The sequence below is a fragment of the Trachypithecus francoisi genome, unplaced genomic scaffold (assembly GCF_009764315.1).
Source record: "Trachypithecus francoisi isolate TF-2019V2 unplaced genomic scaffold, Tfra_2.0 Lachesis_group19, whole genome shotgun sequence".
Taxonomy (NCBI): domain Eukaryota; kingdom Metazoa; phylum Chordata; class Mammalia; order Primates; family Cercopithecidae; genus Trachypithecus; species Trachypithecus francoisi.
Window position 1 is genome coordinate 45,415,711 of NW_022681464.1, and position 20,636 is coordinate 45,436,346.

Consider the following 20,636-nt stretch of genomic DNA (forward strand, 5'->3'; position numbering starts at 1 on the left):
GGGGGATTCTGGCCGGACGCTCCGGCGCTGTACGCTCGCGTCCTGCCCTGCCTTCTACCGGGTTTTTAAAGTTCTTAACGTTATTAGTAAATTCACAAAAATTAGTGCCCACACGCACTTTCTTAGTAATCTACCGAAGCAGACAATCTGTGGAGATCCGCGTGTAAAATTACCCAGACTCCAAAGTTGGCAGGCTTTATAAAGGGTGACTGGCTAGCTGGCTAAAACCCAGGCAAACATCAGCTAGGTCTTCACGCTAACCTTGCTTTGTTAGCATGGTAATTTCCACTTTCTCAGGGGAACTGGAAACCATGGATACATTAAAAACAAAAACATCAAAACAATACATTAAAAACAAACGGGTCATTGACGCGTCTCCATTTTTGACTACAATTTGTGCTGGAGTTCTGTAATATCCTTTTATTGCATTGGGTGAAAATAACCTTCAAAACTGTGGCACCACCAAATTTATACTTTGGCTGGAAGTTCAGCTTCTAGGTGAGTTGCCAGCAATTATCATCCAAAAATCGTCCCGTGGCTTAGTAATAAAAAGACCCATCTTTTGCTGACACCATTCTATCTTTTTGATGTTTTATAAATATCCAAGGAACTTCACTCACATTTAAGTTTGACAGGCTAAACTGTCATTTTAAATTATGCAGGCAGAGTATGGTGAGATATCAGGACCCACACCCACGGGCATACATCAAAACTGTCACTGTGTATTACGCCCTTTAAAAATGCAGGCTTTCAAATGGCAGCAATGTGTGCTGTCGCTTTTCTCTCTAGAAAGATTCCTCCGATACAGCAGTAACAATGCAAGAAGACCGGATCTGCCCGAATGAGCTAGGCTGAAAATGAACCCTGAGAGCGAATTCTGTTTAGAGATCATTTTAATCCAGCGGCCCACCACGTCGCTTAGCTTTCTGTGATAGCTTGCCAGTCAGTTTCACACCACAAGACCTTCTGAAGACATAGCTCTGATGTTTTCACTCTTTCTTCAAACCCTGGGCGTGGAGGCTAAACCTGCTGTGCAGCACGCTGGCTCCCTTGTCTTTCGCGCCTCTCTGCCAGTCAAAGCAAACCGCAGCATGGAAGTTGAGCATTATTTGTGTCATTTGGCCAGTGGGGAGAATGTGACTGCCGCCCCGTCCTTTGGCTATGCTGTTCCTGTTGCCTGGATTTACTGTCCATGCATCTCTGCCTATTGACACCCTGCCAGTCCTTCAAAAGCCACCTTCACCATGGAGCCTCCCCAGGACTCCTCCTCTGTGTGGCCATACTACAAGGCACATTGCCTGGCACGGGGTCTGTGCGTATAGGTTACCTGTTACGGTATAAACTACTTGGATGCAGACAACACTGATTCCTTCCCCTCTCCATGGAGCCCAGCAGGTGCTCTGCACACAGCAGCCACTGAATCCAGAAGGTGCTGCTAAATTTAATTTTATTTCAGAGGGGACAGGATGTTACCCTAGTTAGCAGCTTAGCTATGGTTTCTTTTTGCCACTCAAAGCTGTAGAACCCTTTTTCCAAATGAAACTTTTCTAGAAACGGAATATACACAACCAAAAAAAAGAAAAAAGGGGGGGCTTAGGCCCCCTACTCTGCTCACCCTCCATTCCACTCTTCCCTTCTTTTAGGTCCTGGTTTTTCTTGGAGTTCGCAAACAAGTTTCTTGTCTCGCTTCTATGTCATGCTCTATAGTTTTCTTTTTTCTTTTCTTTTCTTTTTTTTTTTTGAGATGAAATCTTGCTCTGTCACTCAGGCTGAAGTGCAGTGGCATGATCTTGGCTCACTGCAGCCTCTGCCTTCTGGGTTCAAGTGATTCTCCTGCCTCAGCCTCCCAAGTAGCTGGGATTACAGGCACATGGCAGCACTACGGGCTAATTTTTATATTTTTAGTACAGCTGGGGTTTCACCATGTTGGCCAGGCTGGCCTCGAACTCCTGACCTCAGGTGATCTGCCCACCTTGGCCTTGCAAAGTGCTGGGATTACAGGCGTGAGCTACTGTGCCCGGCCCATAGTTTTCTTAATGACAAATTCTGACTAGGTGAGATGGTTTGGAATATAATCATGAGAGACTCAGATGATGATAATAATGACAATTAACATTAATAAAGTACTTAGGCACCAGACATTGTTCTGGGTACTTTATATAAATAAACTCATTTCAGCTTTGCAAACCCTATGAGGTAGATACTATAAATGCCTTCAGTTCACAGGTAATGAAAGGGAAGCACAGAGAGCTAAGAAACTTGCCTGAACCCACACATTAGGTAAGTGTTAGAAACTGGATTCCATGGATATATTTGGACCAGTAATAAGGCACCGGGGAATCCAATAAACATGAGTTAATAAGAATAAAATAATGATCATCATGTAGCCTAAAGAAAGAAGTTGATTTCCAGCTGCTTTTTTGAGAAGACAGAGTTGCATTGACTACACAGTTAATATGAACTTTATAAAGTGTGGATACTGACTGGGCATGGTGGCCCAGGAATGTAATCCCAGCACTTTGGGAGGCTGAGGTGGGTGGATCGCTTGAGACCAGGGGTTCAAGATCAGCCTGGCCAACATGGGGAAAGCCCGTCTCTATTAAAAATACAAAAATTAGCTGGGTGTGGTGGCGCATGCCTGTAATCGCAGCCACTTGGGAGGCTGAGGCAGGAGAATCGCTTGAACCGGAAAGATGGAGGTTGCAGTGAGCTGAGATTGCGCCAGTGCACTCCAGCCTGGGTGACAGAGAGAGACTCCCTCTCAAAAAAAAAAAAAAAAAAAGTATGGTTGCTAAAAGAAGTTGCCATCACCTGATCACCTGAAGCTGCATTCCTTGAATGATGACGCCTCTACTTTCTGCGCTGGAGAGAAGGGATAGGTGGAGTTCCAGAAGCCATCTTCCCAGGAAGACCAGGACAGACTAGAATGCTGAAGCGAAGGCTATTCTCCTCTCCCTGACAGTTCCCCAGCCCTGCCCTCCTCTTTCTCTTATCAACACCCCAGCCATTTCCATGGTGTTCAATAGGATCCATAGCTAGCTGCTGTCATGTTCACATTTCCAGGGAGAGATCTGCTTCTGAGCTCCAAACCCATATGCCTGGCTGTCTCCTTGGTGCTGGGAGATTTGTGGTCCAAGACTGGCAACTCTGTTCAAAGTGACTGAACTCAGTCCTTTCCCCCAAATCTGCTCATTCCCATTTACCACTGGCACCTCCATCTACCCTGTCATTCGAGTTGGATTCCGCAGAATTATCTCTGGCCACCGTGGTATCTATATCTGCATCTACCTTGGCTCTAAGTTTTTTCCATTCTTTATATTCCATTGAGGTTGACAACCTTCAGAGTCTGTTTCAGTTTGGTGTGCTTTCTCTTTTTGTGTATCTAGCAAAAGGAAGATTATTTTGGTATTATTATTTTTTTTTCTTTTTCTTTTTTTTTTTTTTGAGACGGAGTCTCACTCTGTCGCCCAGGCTGGAGTGCAGTGGCCGGATCTCAGCTCACTGCCAGCTCCGCCTCCCGGGTTCACGCCATTCTCCTGCCTCAGCCTCCCGTGTAGCTGGGACTACAGACGCCCGCCACCTCGCCTGGCTAGTTTTTCTTCGTATTTTTAGTAGAGACGGGGTTTCATCACATTAGCCAGGATGGTCTCGATCTCCTGACCTCGTGATCTGCCCGTCTCGGCCTCCCAAAGTGCTGGGATTACAGGCTTGAGCCACCGCGCCCGGCCGGTATTATTATTAAGGAGGTTTTGGTCCTACCACCATGCTGATTGTACCTGAAGACGTTCTGGACCCAATGCAGATGTGAAAACAGAACATACAGTTTATAATGACCGGAATTGTTCAGCAACTACCACATTCACACTGAAACCTTACAAGTCCCATAGCCAGATTTTCTCTTAGTGAAAAAAAAGAAATTTTTGATTAAAGTGCAGACATTTCTAGAAAGCTGCGAGTCAAACCAGTTAATTATTATCATGAAATGGGGAAGAAAAATATACCATCATTTGGCACATCTGGCAGATTTCTTTTCTTTCCTTACTTTGAAATAATACAAGTGGTTAAAATGAAAATATTTAAGCAGGACATTCAGTTTTACTTCATTGGAAAAGAATCATTTGCTAAGTCTGAAGTCACTCAAAAAATAAAAAAAGAGAAAATAAAAGATATGAAAAATAACTTTCTCGGCCAGGTGCGGTGGCTCAAGCCTGTAATCCCAGCACTTTGGGAGGCCGAGACAGGCGGATCACGAGGTCAGGAGATCGAGACCATCCTGGCTAACACAGTGAAACCCCGTCTCTACTAAAAAATACAAAAAACTAGCCGGGCGTGGTGGCGGGCGCCTGTAGTCCCAGCTACTCGGGAGGCTGAGGCAGGAGAATGGCGTAAACCCGGGAGGCGGAGCTTGCAGTGAGCTGAGATCCGGCCACTGCACTCCAGCCTGGGGGACAGAGCAAGACTCCGTCTCAAAAAAAAAAAAAAAAAAAAATTACATACATATATAATATTAATTACACATATTATGTATTAAATGTATGTATACATATTTTCCTCTACATCACCTTTTTATTTAGGAACACAGCTAGAATTAAAAACGCTGAGACTCCTCAAGCCTTGGGAAATTGCAAAGTCACTGTCCAGGGCTGGGTGTGATGGCTGACGCCTGTAATCGCAACACTTTGAGAGGATGAGGTGGCCCAGGAGTTTGAGGCTACAGTGAACTACGATCACACCATTGCACTCCATTCGGGGTGACAGAGCAAGATCCTGTCTCAAAAACAACAACAAAATCAAAGTCACTGTCTCTCAAAATATGTTAACAACAGCCTGGGCAAGATGTCTAGAACCCGTCTCTACAAAAAATAAAAAATAAAATTTAGCTGGGCATGGTAGCATGTGCCTGTAGTTCCAGCTACTTGGGATGCTGAGGTAGGAGGATCTCTGTGTCCAGGAGTTCTAGGCTACAATGAGCTATAATCATGCTACCGTACTCCAGCCTGGCTGACAGAGTGAGACCCTGTCTCTCTGTCTCTCTCCACATATATATATATGTATGTTAAAATGATGTCAAGATTTAAAAATAAAAATAAGAAAGAGAAGGAAATAGAAAAGCAGCACGTAAACATAATTCCACATTCCTGCATCTGCAGTTTATTTATTTATTGAGATGGAGTCTGGCACTGCTGCCCAGGCTGGAGTGCAGTGGTGTGATCTCGGCTCACTGCAACCTCTGCCTCTCGGGCTCACGCCATTCTCCTGCCTCAGCCTCCCAACTAGCTGGCACTACAGGCGCCCGCCACCACGCCCGGCTAATTTTTTGTATTTTTGGTAGAGCCGGGGTTTCACTGTGTTAGCCAGGATGGTCTTGATCTCCTGACCTGGTGATCCGCCCACTTCAGCCTCCCAAAGTGCTGGGATTACAGGCGTAAGCCACCACGCTGGCCTCATCTGCAGTATAAATGCATGGTTTATTACTCCTCCTGGTGATGTGGTGAGTTAATACTGCTATGAGAAACCTAACTTCTGTGTTAGTCAAATTTGGCAGTCACTCATTTAGCAACACAGTGATTCTCCTTCTCCTTCTGTACACTGAACAACTTACCACTTTGTGCTGGAAATGAAATCTAAACACACCTGTCCTTCTAAGGATGGTATAGGATGTCTCTCTTTTCTGGCCTCAATTTCCTCATTTATAAAGCTGGAAAAATAAGGCCTATGATCTAATGGTAATAATCCCTCATCAGGTCAGATCATCAGAGAGGGCCACTCAAAACCGCTTAACTTAAAAAAAAATCCCTGAAACAAGACTTACTAAGAGAAAAAAATGTGTTATTGAAGTGGCGTTTTCCTGGCAGTTTGTAATGGATGTTTGCAAATATTGTGAAGACCATGTAGAGCTGACAAAGTAAAACTGAGAAGGCTGACTGGGCCCCCCCTCCCCCTCCCTCCCTCTCTCTCCTCTCTCTCTCTCTTCCCTCCCTCCCTCCCTCCCTTCCTCTCTTTCTTTCCTTCAGGGTGTCACTATGTCACCTGGAGTGGCATGAGGTACCTCTGTCTCAACTGGGCCCATTTCCCTCTGACTCCTCTAGTTGGAGAAAATTTTGTAGGAAGAAAATCTACGCCTTTGGTCGGGTTCCTACAAACTAACATACAAACTCAAGCAGTATGGCAGGGAACCAAACGTGAAATATTGTTAGGTCTATGAGACACACGATATATTCCTCTTTCCAATCTGTGTTCCTATTATTTGTTAGCAGTTTTTATTATGCTACTTTTTTTTTTTTTAATTTTCAAGAAAAGTGTACTCTCCTGCACACAGCATTTTGCCATATCTCACAGCTGTCTGGTTGACTACTGGGAAACATAGTTTATTCTGAAAACATGCTTCTGGATGGAAAATGATTTTACTATTACAAACCTGAAGATAGAAGGACAGGATTGCATCTGGCGTAATAGGGTACAAATCCCACCTCTGCAGGAATATGGAAGCCAGTTTTTCTTACTTAATTTTTATGTTTTAACCTGAACATTAAGCTTACAATCCATAAGTTAAAAATAGCGAGGCCAGGGGCCGGGCGCAGTGGCTCAAGCCTGTAATCCCAGCACTTTGGGAGGCCGAGATGGGCGGATCACGAGGTCAGGAGATCGAGACCATCCTGGCTAATACGGTGAAACCCTGTCTCTACTTAAAAATACAAAAAACTAGCCGGGCGACGAGGCGGGCGCCTGTAGTCCCAGCTACTCGGGAGGCTGAGGCAGGAGAATGGCGTAAACCCAGGAGGCGGAGCTTGCAGTGAGCTGAGATCTGGCCACTGCACTCCAGCCTGGGTGGCAGAGCAACTCCGTCTCAAAAAAAAAAAAAAAAAAAAAAATAGCGAGGCCAGGCGCGGTGGCTCACACCTGTAATCCCAGCACTTTAGGAGGCTGGGGTGGGAGGATCATGAGGTCAGGAGATGAGACCATCCTGGCTAACATGGTGAAACCCTTTCTCTACTAAAAATACAAAAATTAGCCGGGTGTGGTGGCGGGTCCCTGTAGTACCAGCTACTTGGGAGGCTGAGGCAGGAGAACTGCTTGAACTCTGGAGGCGGAGGTTGTAGTGAGCTGAGATTGCGTCATTGCACTCCAGCCTGGGCAACAAGAGCGAAATCCCATCTCAAAAAAAAAAAAAAAGATTAAAAATTAAAAAATAAATAAATAAAAAATGAAAATAGCGAATGTACAAATTGGCCAGTTAATTTTGTTGCACATTAAAATCTTCTCTCGTCCTCCTCATGGAGCACCTTCTGTTCGTGATGCGAACAGACTGGGAGAAGCCAGGAGCTTTTCCCAGGGCTCGTTTGCATTGAGTATTGGTAGATGGCGGTGGAGGGAAAAAGCATTTTTCTTCTTCATTGCTGTTCCTGGGGACATGTGTGTGCAGCTGACTCACCCTTACCCTTAATTGATGCTGTGATTTATCTGCCTCAGACCCAGCTTTTTCTTAGCATCATGTCTCAATTAGATTAAGTTTAAGGCACAAGTGATTTAAAATGGCCATGGCCACAGAATGGAGAGCACTGGTTCCAGCAACCATGTATCCTGAGAACCTTTCCATTTATTTATTTATTTATTTACTTACAGATGGAGTCTTGCTCTGTCGCCCAGGCTGGAGTGCAGTGGTACGATCTTGCTTCACTGCAACAGGCGCCCGCCGCCACATCCAGCTAATTTTTGCATTTTTAGTAGAGACAGGGTTTCACCGTGCTGGCCAGGCTGGCCTCAAACTCCTGAGCTCAGGTGATCTGCCTGCCTCGGCCTCTCAAAGTGCTGGGATTACAGGCGTGAGCCACTGTGCCCGGCCCTGAGAACCTTTCAATTTAAAATCTCTTCAATTCTAGTCTAACCCACACACTTCATGTACAGTAAGGAGTCATTAGCCATTAGTGTCCATGGAAGGCTAATCTTGGCCATTTATTTTCATCAAGGAATAACTGCAATTAAACTTTTTGGCCAAAACATACATAAAGATTTGTTTTTTTTTTTTTTTTTTGAGATTGAGTTTCACTCCTGTTGCCCAAGCTGGAGTGCAATGGCACAATCTCGGCTCACTGAAACCTCTGCCTCCCAGGTTCAAGTGATTCTCCTGCCTCAGCCTCCCGAGTAGCTGGGATTACAGGCATGCACCACCACACCCTGGTAATTTTGTATTTTTAGTAGAGATGGGGTTTCTCCATGTTAGTCAGGCTGGTCTCGAACTCCTGACCTCAGTTGATCTGCCCACCTCGGCCTCCCAAAGTGCTGGGATTACAGGTGTGAGCCACCATGCTTGGCAACATAACGATTTTGTGCTAGTGTGTTTAGTTAGGAAGCAAAATGGTATTAGAAATCAAATATAGGCCGGGCGCGGTGGCTCAAGCCTGTAATCCCAGCACTTTGGGAGGCCGAGACGGGCGGATCACGAGGTCAGGAGATCGAGACCATCCTGGCTAATACGGTGAAACCCTGTCTCTACTTAAAAATACAAAAAACTAGCCGGGCGACGAGGCGGGCGCCTGTAGTCCCAGCTACTCGGGAGGCTGAGGCAGGAGAATGGCGTGAACCCGGGAGGCGGAGCTTGCAGTGAGCTGAGATGCCGCCACTGCACTCCAGCCTGGGTGGCAGAGCAAGACTCCGTCTCAAAAAAAAAAAAAAAAAAAGAAATCAAATATAACTTAACTTGGTGAGTCCTACTAGAAATAATTATTTTTAACATCTCTTTATTTCTTTCCTTTTTTTCTTTTCTTCTTATCTATTTATTTATTTTTGAGACAGAGTCTTGCTCTGTCGCCCAGGCTGGAGTGCAGTGATGCCATCTCAGCTCTCTGCAACCTCTACCTCCCCGGTTCAAGTGATTCTCCTGCCTCAGCCTCCTGAGTAACTGGGATTACAGGTGTGCACCACCACTCCTAGCTAATTTTTGTATTTTTAGTAGTAAAAATTTTAAAATAATTTTGTATTTTTAGTAGGTGAAACCATATTGGTCAGGCTGGTCTTGAACTCCTGACCTCAGCTGATCCACCCACCTTGGCCTCCCAAAGTGCTTGGACTACAGGCATGAGCCACCGTGCCCAGTCCCTTTTTTCTTTTTTTCTTGTTAGCGACAGGGTCTTGCTCTGTGGCTCAGCTGTAGTACAGTGGCACAATCACAGTCCACCGTAGCCTCAAACTCCTGGGCTCATGGGATCTTCACCTTGGCCTCCCAACATGTTGAGATTACATGCATGAGCCACTGTGCCTGGCCTTAACACCTCTTTAGAATGTGAAAAATCCTATAACAAAGCAGAATACTTCTTATCACTTTTATATCTTTATAATGTACCATAACAGCATTTAGTTTCTTCTGAGACAGTCAACATCCTAAAGTCACTCAACAGTGAAACAGTCAACACTCAAATAGTCAACAGTCGAAAGGAGGCCAGAGATGAATGTTTTTAAAAGAAGTGCTGGCCAGGCATGGTGGCTCAAGCCTGTAATCCCAGCACTTTGGGAGGCTGAGACGGGTGGATAACAAGGTCAGGAGATCGAGACCATCCTGGCGAACATGGTGAAACCCCGTCTCTACTAAAAAATCCAAAAAGCTAGCCGGGCGAGGTGGCGGACGCCTGTAGTCCCAGCTACTCAGGAGGCTGAGGCAGGAGAATGGCGTGAACCTGGGAGGCGGAGCTTGCAGTGAGCTGAGATCCAGCCAGTCTTCCATGAAACCAGTCCCTCATGTCAAAAAGGCTGGGGACCATTAAACCAAGTCATTAGATATATCTGAACTAGGCTGAGCACGGTGGCTCACGCCTGTAATCCCAGCAATTTGGGAGGCTGAGGCGGGTGGATCACCTGAGGTCGGGAGTTTGAGACCAGCCAGACCAACATGGAGAAACCGTCTCTACTAAAAAAAAAAAAAAAAAAAAAAAAATTAGCTGGGCATGATGGCACATGCCTGTAATCCCAGCTACTTGGGAGGCTGAGGCAGAATTGCTTGAACCCAGGAGACGAAGGTTGGGGTGAGCGGAGATTGCACCATTGCACCCCAGCCTGGGTGACAAGAGCAAAACTCCATCTCAAAAAAAAAAAAAAATCTGAACCAAAATATAAGATATGTTTTCTTTCGTTAGTTGATGGAGTTGGGCTACAATCTTCTAGTTCATACCTATATTCCACAAACATTTACTGAGTTTCAGGCTACAGGATGAACAGTGTGGGGTATAGGTAAGTAATTCCCTATGCAAACCTGATGCATTTGTAACATTCCATAAAGCAGAGGGTTCTGTTTTCCCCAGAATTTCTTCTCACGGAAGCAGCCCCGCAATTGGGAAGCAGAGGTGCCCACAGATCTTCCTCCATAAATTTGACGAATGAGGAATTCTAGCAGGCATTTCTTTCTTCTTCTTTTTTTTTTTTTCAGACAGAGTCTCACTTTGTTGCCTAAGCTGAAGTGCGGTGGCACGATCTTGGCTCACCGCAACCTCCGCCTCCCAGTTTTAAGCGAATCTTCTGCCTCAGCCTCCTGAGTAGCTGGGATTACAGGCGTGCATCACCACGCCTGGCTAATTTTTGTATTTTTAGTAGAGATGGGGTTTCGCCATGTTGGCCAGGCTGGTCTTGAACTCCTGACCGCAGGTGATCCGCCCGCCTTGGCCTCCCGAAGTGCTGGGATGACAGGTGTGAGCCACTGCGCCCGGCACTAGCAGGTATATCTTTTCCAGGAACCACAAAGCTGTCTTCAAATGATCATGATTAATCTTGCCCTAAGTATAATAAATTGTAGCCACGACTAACATCTGAAAAACAATACTTCATAGTAAATCTTAACGTATTTGTAGGAGAAAGTGTATTTTAAGATTAGTTTAGGGGTTAAAAGAGAATTGAAAGCTGATGAAGGCTGGGTGCGGTGGCTCATGCTTGTAGTCCCAATACTTTGGGAGGCCAAGGTGGGCAGATTGCTTGAGCCCAGGAGTTCAAGACCAGCCTGGGCAACATGGCGAAATCCCGTCTCTACTAAAAATACAAAAAATTAGCTGGGCATTATGGTGCACACCTGTGATCCTGGCTACTTAGGTAGCTGAGGCGGGAGGTCACTTGAGCCTGGGAGGTCCAGGCTGCAGTGAGTTGTGATCGTAGCACTGACTCCAGCCTGGGCAACAGAGTGAGACTGTATCTTAAAAAAAAAAAAAAAAAGCAAATTCCTCAATGTCATTAACGTGAACTAAATCAAAGAAAGAAGGACAAAGTGCATTCAACACGGCTCTTGCTCACTGGAGGCCTCGGGTGCCTCCTCTTCTCTGCAGCTGCCTATGACTGTGTACATGACTGAATCTGTCACTGCAGCATTCCCGAATAGGTCCGCCCAGGTCTCCTGTAGATCATTCCAGGGAAGAAAGCTAACTATGAGAAGCACGTGGTCAACAAACAGTAAGGAAGGGAAGTCTGAGGACTCCTTGATAAAGAGCTTTCTCAGAGGGGGTACCCTAGACACCAAATACACGGATTTGCTCAGGTCACAATGTGTTTCAAAGGAACAGCTGGAATGAGAAACTGACCTTTGCATCTGTGTTCACCTCCGCTGAGTCTCCTATTTTAAAAGAGATCTGGGATGTCATTAAACATGTTCAACTGAGGTTAATAAAACATTTCCTTTTTTGGCAAAATGATCTGTTAAGTCTTGTCTATCTTAGAAGATATATTTAGTCACTGCATGTATCTTGGCAGAAAGTCATGCCAAAGGAGTTTCTTTCTTAGCAATGACTGCCTGCCTCAGTAGCTGGATAAGGAATCTTTCATTCTTTCTTCACAGAAATAATGCAGAACACTACATTTTCACAGATACGAATAGAATGAGAAATACGAGCATCCCATGCACTTAATCGTTGTCACATGAATAAAATTGTTAAGTAAATGGAGATTCTATTTGTGTGGAGAGTTCCTTAAGTCTGTTAATATGATAATAGAATAATGCTATAGTTCAAAGGTAGCTTTTGTTGGTATCATGGATCCTAGTTATTATGTGAGCAAGGGAGTTTGGTGAAATAAAGATATTTAATTCTAACTGCTAATGCATGCACTACCCTAAGAAAGGTTTTACTTTCTTCCTTTTCTGAATGCTTTCTTTGATACGAAATTATCCAAGAGCAGCTTCCTTATACCTCAAGTTCCATTTGAAAAGCTTTAACTACATTCCTTGATATTGTGAACACATTATTATTGTTCCCTGGGACGAAGGAAGTGCTTACACAACGCATGGTTACAGCTTTCACTTTTCTCTGAGCTAGAACACCTCTGCCCTAAAGGAGGCTGTGCTGTAGCACCGTCCAGCCCCTCATTCCTTTTTCTGGCTGAATCATACTCCATTGTCGGGATACACCACATTTTGTGTATCCATTTGTCAGCTGATGACACTTGGATTGTTTCCACTTTTTGCCCAATTGTGAATACTGCTGCTATGAAGAGATATTATGCTTACATCTATCTGAGCTTTAAAGAAAAATATTTTTTTTTTTTTTTTTGAGGCAACGTCTTGCTCTGCCACCCAGGCTGGAGTGCAGCGACTTGATCATGGCTTATTGCAGCCTCGAACTCCTCCTCCCACTTCACCATCCCAAGGAGCTGGGACCCCAGGTGTACACCACCATGGCCCAGCTAATTTTTCTTTTTTTTTTACTTTTAGTAGTGACGAGCTCTCGCCAAGATGCTCAGGCTGCTCTCAAACTCTTGGGCTCAAGCGATCCTCCTGCCTTGGCCTCGCGAAGTGTTGGGATTACAGGCGTGAGCCACCATACCCAGTCAAAAATTAATTTTGTATACATAAGAATACTGGGCTAGGCCGGGCGCGGTGGCTCAAGCCTGTAATCCCAGCACTTTGGGAGGCCGAGACGGGCAGATCACGAGGTCAGGAGATCGAGACCATCCTGGCTAACATGGTGAAACCCCGTCTCTACTAAAAAAATACAAAATAGCCGGGCGAAGCGGCGGGCGCCTGTAGTCCCAGCTACTCGGGAGGCTGAGGCAGGAGAATGGCATAAACCCGGGAGGCGGAGCTTGCAGTGAGCTGAGATCCGGCCACTGCACTCCAGCCTGGGCGACAGAGCGAGACTCTGTCTCAAAAAAAAAAAAAAAATACTGGGCTATGAATAGTAGAAAGAGCAGAAAAAGAACAGTGATAACACAAAAATTGATTCATGTAACAAGTTTATGAAACACCTATTATATGTTTATAAATGTAACAAGTTGGGGCCGGGCGCGGTGGCTCAAGCCTGTAATCCCAGCACTTTGGGAGGCCGAGACGGGCGGATCACAAGGTCAGGAGATCGAGACCATCCTGGCTAACACGGTGAAACCCTGTCTCTACTAAAAAAATACAAAAAACTAGCCGGGCGAGGTGGCGGCGCCTGTAGTCCCAGCTACTCGGGAGGCTGAGGCAGGAGAATGGCGTGAACCCGGAAGGCGGAGCTTGCAGTGAGCTGAGATCCGGCCACAGCACTCCAGCCTGGGCGACAGAGCAAGACTCCATCTCAAAAAAAAAAAAAAAAAAAAAAGTAACAAGTTTATGAAACACCTATTATATGTTTATAAATGTAACAAGTTATGAAACACCTATTATATGTTTATAATAGGTATTGTTCTAGGCACAGTGGTAAATAATAATTTCACGTCTGTGGTGCACAGAAGTGCACTAGCCCATCATAATAAACAGTTTACAAAATTTGGTTAGATTTAGTTGTTCATTCATGTGCTTCAACTACTGAAAGGAAGGAAGTAGTGATATATGCTATAACATCTCATATTTATGTTACTGTGTCAGGCACTGCATGGAGAAGAACAACTCCAAATCCTATGGAAACAACTTAGAGATTACCTGCCAATTTCCACAAAGATGGTTTTTTAAAAGAGATTTTTAAGACATATTTTCAGTATGGAAACTGTATTTTGAATCAGTATTTTTTTGCTTTTCGATTTCATTTCTTCTGCTTCTCTTAAACTGATTTTAAAAAAGACAAAGTAAGTACATGCACAATCTGAAATGCTATGGATCTCATACCGCATCCTGTCAGCAGCATCCCCACACTGTCACGATGCGTGGCACATGGATGAAACATAATGCATCTTACCCTCTTGGTATTAAATAAGAAGGCCCTGAAATTCGGCAGACTCGAATGATCAGCAGTCCCCAAATTAATTTTACTGAAATGTCCAAGTAAAGCTCTCACAAGCCAGTTGCAACAGGGAGTCTTGATTAAAGTGCACAATTCAATGACTTTTTTGTTGCATATTCAAAGTTGTGCAACCATCTCCACAATCCCTTTTAGAACATTTTCATCACTCCAAGAGGAAACACTGCATCCATTAAAGCGATTCCTCATCCCCCAAGTCCACCTGGCTCCATGCAACATTAATCTACTCTGTCTCTATAGATATACCTATTCTGGACATTTCATATAAATGAAATGATACCATATGTGGTCTTTTGTGTCTGGCGGCTTTGACTTAGCATAATGTTTTCAAGGATCATCCATGTTGTAGCATGCATCAGGACTGCACTCCTTTTTGTAACTGAATAACATTCTATTGTGTGAATGGGCCACAGTTTCTTTATGCATTCATCGGTTGATGGGCATTTAGAATGTTTAGTTTGTTTTTTTGTTTGTTTTTTTTTTTTTTGAGACAGGGTCTCATTTTGTCACCCAGGCTGGAGTGCAGTGATGCAATCTTGGCTCACTGAAGCCTCGACATCCTGGGCTCAAGCAATCCTCCTACCTCGGCCCCCCAAGTAGCTGGGACTGCCAGTGTGCATCACCATGCCTGGACACTTTTTCGTAGAGAAGGGATTTCACCATGTTGCCAAGGCTGGTCTCAAACTCCTGAGCTCAAGTGATCCACCCACCTTGGCCTCCAAACTGCTGGGATTACAAGTGTGAGCCATCATGCCCAGTCTGTTTAAACATTTTGATTATTATGAATAATGCTGCTATGAGTATTTGTCTAGAAGTTTTTGCGTGGATGTATATTTTCAATTCTCTTGGACATACATTTAGGAGTGGAATTGGTGGGCCATGGGGCAACTGTGTTTAACGTTTTTTAGAGCTACCAGTTGGTTTTCCAAACTGGCTGGACTATTTTACATTCCCACCAGCAGTATATGAGGATCGCAATTTCTCCACATCCTCAGCAACACTTGTTTTATCTGACTTTTTGGGCACAGCCATCCTACGGTTATGAAGTGGAATGTCACTGTGATTTTGCTTTGCATTTTCCTGATGGCTAAAGATGTTGAGTGTCTTTTTGTGGCTGATTAGCCATTCATCTATCTTACTTGGGAGATGTCTATTTAGATCCTTTGCTGATTTAAAAATTGGCTTACTTATGTTATTACTGAGTTGTAAGAGTTCTTTATGATTCTAGATACAAGTCCTTTATCAGATGCATGATTTATAAATGCTCTTCTCTTTCTGTGAGCTGTCTTCTCACTTTCTTGAACCATAAGGACCTCTATATGTACATAAAAAGCCATCTTGGACTGCGTGTGGTGGCTCATGCCTGTAATCCCAGCACTTTGGGAGGCCGAGGTGGGCCAGGAGTTTGAGACCAGCCTGCCTAACATGGTGAAGCCCCAGCACTACTAAAAATACAAAAATTAGCTGGGTGTACTGGCATGTGCCTGTAATCCCAGTGACTCGGGAGGCTGAGGCAGGAGAATAGCTTGAACCTGGGAGGCGGAGGATGCAGTGAGCCGAGATAGCGCCACTGCACTCCAGCCTGGGTGACAGAGCGAGACTCTGTCTCAAAAAAAAAAGTCATTCTGGCTTTCATTTGACAACTAGGTTCAAGATATGAAGTGGATGGAGATGGGAAGTTGATGAGAGTTCCTTCAGAATCTGAGAAAAAGAATGTCCCTGTGGCAATCTCCTTCTTCAAACGCATAGGTCCATGCCTCATTCATCTTTGTCATTCAGTGACTGGCAGTGTCTAGCATGCATCGATCTGATGTTCACAATGCTTGGCGAACTTTTAATCTAAAGTAGTCTCTCATAATCTTTAGGTTTAAAATTTGAGATCCTGGATCAATTGAGTAATAGTATTGTGTAGTCTTGTGTAATCTTATGTGCCTTTACTTCCTCATCTGCAAAATGAAGATAATGAACTCATTGGGTTAGTGTGAGGATTACTATGTTAGCTCATCTAATGTTCATAAAATGTGCCTCCACATGGCAAGTTTCAATAAATATGAGCTGTCTTACAGCCACACTTGGGTACTAAGCAATACAGAGCACACACCTCTTTATTATTATTACTTTTAGAGTTTCACTCTTGTTGCCCAGGCTGGAGTGCAATGGTGTGATCTCGGCTCACCATAACCTCCGCCTAGGTTCAAGTGATTCTCCTGTCTCAGCCTCCTGAGTAGCTGGGATTACAGGCATGCACCACCATGCCCGGCTAATTTTGTATTTTTAATAGAGTCAGAGTTTCTCTATGTTCGTCAGGCTGGTTGCGACCTCCCAACCTCAGGTGATCCGCCCGCCTTGGCCTCCCAAAGTGCTGGGATTACAGGCATAAGCCACTGCACCCAGCCTATTATTATTTTCTGTGACAGGGCCTCACCCTGTCATTTAAGCTGGAGTGCAGTGGCATGATCAGTGCTCATTGCAGCCTCGACTCCCGGGCTAAAGTAATCCTCCCATCTCAGGCTCTGGAGTAGCTGGGACTACAGGTGTGTGGCACTACGCCCAGCTAAATTTTAAAAAATTATTTGTAGAGATGAGGTCTCAACATGTTGCCCAGGCTGGTCTCAAACTCTTGGGCTCAAGCGGTACTCCTGCCTTGGCCTCCCGACGTGCTGGGATTACAGATGTGAGCCACCTGCCTGGTGGGACATACCTCTTCAATAATTCTGAAACTGTACCTTTGTTAATAGTAGTACAGTACTCAGTGGTTTTCCAAGTCCCCTGGATTCCTTGGAAGTGTTTCAAAGAATTCAGCAAACAAAAGTATTGTGATAAAACCTCACACACACACAAGTGTCTTACATTTCACACTGTCATTTGTAGGGTAGTGTTGATTTATTAACCTGTGCTACTATGTAACATTATTCTGTAAGCTTCTGATCACAGCTTTACGTATGTATTTTTCTTTCTTTCTTTTTTTTTTTTTTGAGACGGAGTCTCGCTCTGTCGCCCGGACTGGAGTGCAGTGGCCGGATCTCGGCTCACTGCAAGCTCCGCCTCCTGGGTTCACACCATTCTCCTGCCTCAGCCTCCCAAGTAGCTGGGACTACAGGCGCCTGCCACCTCGCCCGGCTAGTTTTTGGTATTGTTTAGTAGAGACGGGGTTTCACCGTGATAGGATGGTCTCGATCTCCTGACCTTGTGATCCGCCCGTCTCGGCCTCCCAAAGTGCTGGGATTACAGGCTTGAGCCACCGTGCCCAGCCGTGTTTTTCTTTATTCCCTCTACATTTTATTATTAAAAATTTCAAACATAAAATATATTAGAAATAATTTTGTAGTGAATACTTGAACACCTACTATTTAGATTCTGACATTCTCGTTTTACTCTACTTTTAGGCATTTCTGTTTTGTTTTTTTTTCTTTTCTTTTTAGAGACAGGTTCTTGCTACATTGCCCAGGCTGGCCTCAAACTCCTAGGCTCAAGCGATCCTCCTGCCTCAGCCTTCTGAGTAGCTGAAATTACAGGCACACGCCACTGTGCCCAGCTTCATCTTACTGTACTTTAAAAAAAATCATAGATCTATCCATTTATCCATTCCTCAACCCATCTTATTTTTGATGTATTTCAAAAATAGGGAAGACAGTAGCCCACTCCCTCTGAAATACTGCAGCCAGGTTGTTATCTAAGAATCAGTATTTGTTCACGGTTTTTTCTTTCAATGTAAAATGTATGTCCAATGAAACACAAATCTTTTTTTTTTTTTTTGAGGCAGAGTTTCACACTTGTTGCCCAGGCTGGAGTGCAATGGCATGATCTCGGCTCACCGCAACCTCTGCCTCCCAGGTTCAAGCAATTCTCCTGCCTCAGCCTCCCTAGTAGCTGGGATTATACGCATGTGCCACCAGGCCCAGCTAATTTTTGTATTTTTAGTAGAAACGGGGTTTCTCCATGTTGGTCAGGCTGGTTTCGAACTCCCGACCTCAGGTGATCCACCTGCCTTGTCCTCCCAAAGTGCTGGGATTACAGGCGTGAGCCACTGCGCCCAGTGAAACACAAATCTTAAGTGTGTATCTGCTGAGTTTTGAAAAGATGCATCTATCTGTGTAGCTCAAATTCCTATAAAAATATTATGCACGTATTTTCAACTTCTTTCAAAGGTGTTGCTTGGAAGGAGGTTCTGGTCATTTTTGTAGACAATGCAGCACCTGTTGAGTAGTCTAATGGGAGAAGCGAGTCCCTAAGAGGCACAGAGGATGCACACCCTGCTTCACCCAAGGCCACTTGAGCTGGGGCTCACCTGCAGGGCCCAAGCTCTCCTCACACAGCAACTGTCACGTTCTCACAGGGGACAACGTGACCCATAACCCGACGCTATCAATATAACGTTTATCAGATGTCACATTTGTGTTAAAGAATGTGAAGAGCTGTTAGAGCCTGTTAAGAATTCAACTTGGAAGAAAATTTCTTTCTTTGTTTTTTGAGACAGGGTCTTACTCTGTTGTCCTGGCTGGAGTGCAGTGGCACGGTCTTGGCTCACTGTAGCCTCAAACTCCAAGGCTCAAGGAATCCTCCTGTCTCAGCCACCCAAGTAGCTGGGACTACAGGGTAGCACCACCCCACTGCTAATTTTTGGGGGCATTTTTTTTTTTGTAGACAGTAGAGACCCAGGCTGGTCTCAAACTCCTGGGCTCAAGTGATCCTCCCACGTTGGCCTCCCAAAGTGCTGGAATTACAGGCGTGAGCCACTGTGCCCAGCCAGAAGAAAATTTCTTATGATTCTCCTTTTCACATTTCTACATCATTTAACTTTAAATGTTTCTTGTGATTACAAGGCAACCTTAACAAAAGACCCCATTTTTGCTACCATTTGCAACAACTCATTTGCATATGTCAGGATGTTCCCACACGCCCCTCCCCAGCAGGAGTAAGCTGGATGTTGAGTCTAGCGAAAAACTCAGCCGTCGTCTAAGACCACTGAATTCCAGTTTTGTTCTTACCAACATAGCTGTAGAGATCTTCCGGTTTGTTTATAATAAGTAAACGTTACAAATGTGAATATGTAAACTAAATTTGATTTTATTAAATTTTCACTTTGGTTTCATGTATTTATTTTAATAAAATACCACTTTGCTTTGGCATTGGCTATAAATTGCATTTGGTTCTGCTGGTAGGAATTTTGAGAACTGGCATCAGTTTTTTTTTTTTTTTTTTTGAGACGGAGTCTCGGTCTGTCGCCCGGGCTGGAGTGCAGTGGCGTGGTCTCGGCTCACTGCAACCTCCACCTCCCAGGTTCAAGCGATTCTCCTGCCTCAGCCTCCCGAGTAGCTGGGATTAAAGGCGCATGTACCACCATGCCTGGCTAATTTTTGTAATTTTAGTAGAGATGGGGTTTCACCATGTTGGCCAGGCTGGTCTCAGACTTCTGACCTCAGGTGATTTGCCCACCTAGGCCTCCCAAAATACTGGGATTACGGGTGTGAGCCACTGCTCCTGGCCAATTCCTTTCATTTTTTGCAAAAACTTAACTTTGAAGTTGAAACTTCATTTGTGCTAATAATTTCCAGATTGTCCTGAAAGCTGAGTATTTCAGGACTTGACAGTCATAGGATCAAATCAGTGCCAAAGAGGGCCAATGAGGTCAAGAAAACTCCTGAAAAGTGACAGAAAACAGATCTGGGACTGCAGCAGAACAATCACTTGACTTTTTTTGCTGCTCTTTTCTTTTTTTCTGGGAAGGTGTCTCTCCTTAGAAAATTCAAAAACCAATGATTGAAATGGATGTAGCCCTAAAGGAGCTTATCCTGTGTTGCACTGAGCCTAAGAACCTACTCCATGAGCTGTGGAGTTTGAAGTTCCATTAAGCAAAGTCCGATTTTATAAAGCTATGCTAAAGATCCAATTCTCTCTGATTTTCTTTCTCCCAAAATAACCGTTTCCATGGTTACATAATCACTTAGTATTAGGACTTAGAGGAAATGCATTTTGAGGGATAATTCAGTGGAGGTTGTTTTTAAATTTTCACAGTAGGAACTGGGAAATTCAGTATAAAATATAATCTCTGGTAATTTGCACAGCTTGCTCAATGCTTCAAGGACACTCATTTTCACAGAAAACACAATATTTAAAGCTCAGTGATAATAATTATTCTCATATCACATCAGTCCTGCAGCTGGTCAGTGCCACCTGGCTGGCTCTGCCTCACCACAGCACCTGCTCAGGGACACACAAATGGCCACCGACTGGGTCAAGTGAGCCCCAGCAACTGGCCAGTGGGCCTGTTTGAAGGGACAAGGCTAGGTAGGAATTGGCCTGGCCTTAGCAAAACCCATCTGCCCTGCTCCCTCTGGAATTCGCCTGCACGTTACCCAGTGGACAAGGTACGAGTGGAGTAAACAGGGATGACAAAGTTGAAACGCCTGAAGGCAAGAACAGAATACTTTCCCCCACAGGGCCTCTGGCTCAATA

At 44.6% G+C, this 20,636-nt stretch overlaps 1 protein-coding gene across 2 annotated transcripts in view; it reads right to left on the reverse strand.

Annotated features, from left to right (window-relative positions):
- GNAL (G protein subunit alpha L) overlaps nucleotides 1-20,636 on the reverse strand; it is a 212,357-nt gene that overhangs the window by 32,655 nt on the left and 159,066 nt on the right. The gene's annotated exons all lie outside the window — the stretch shown is intronic.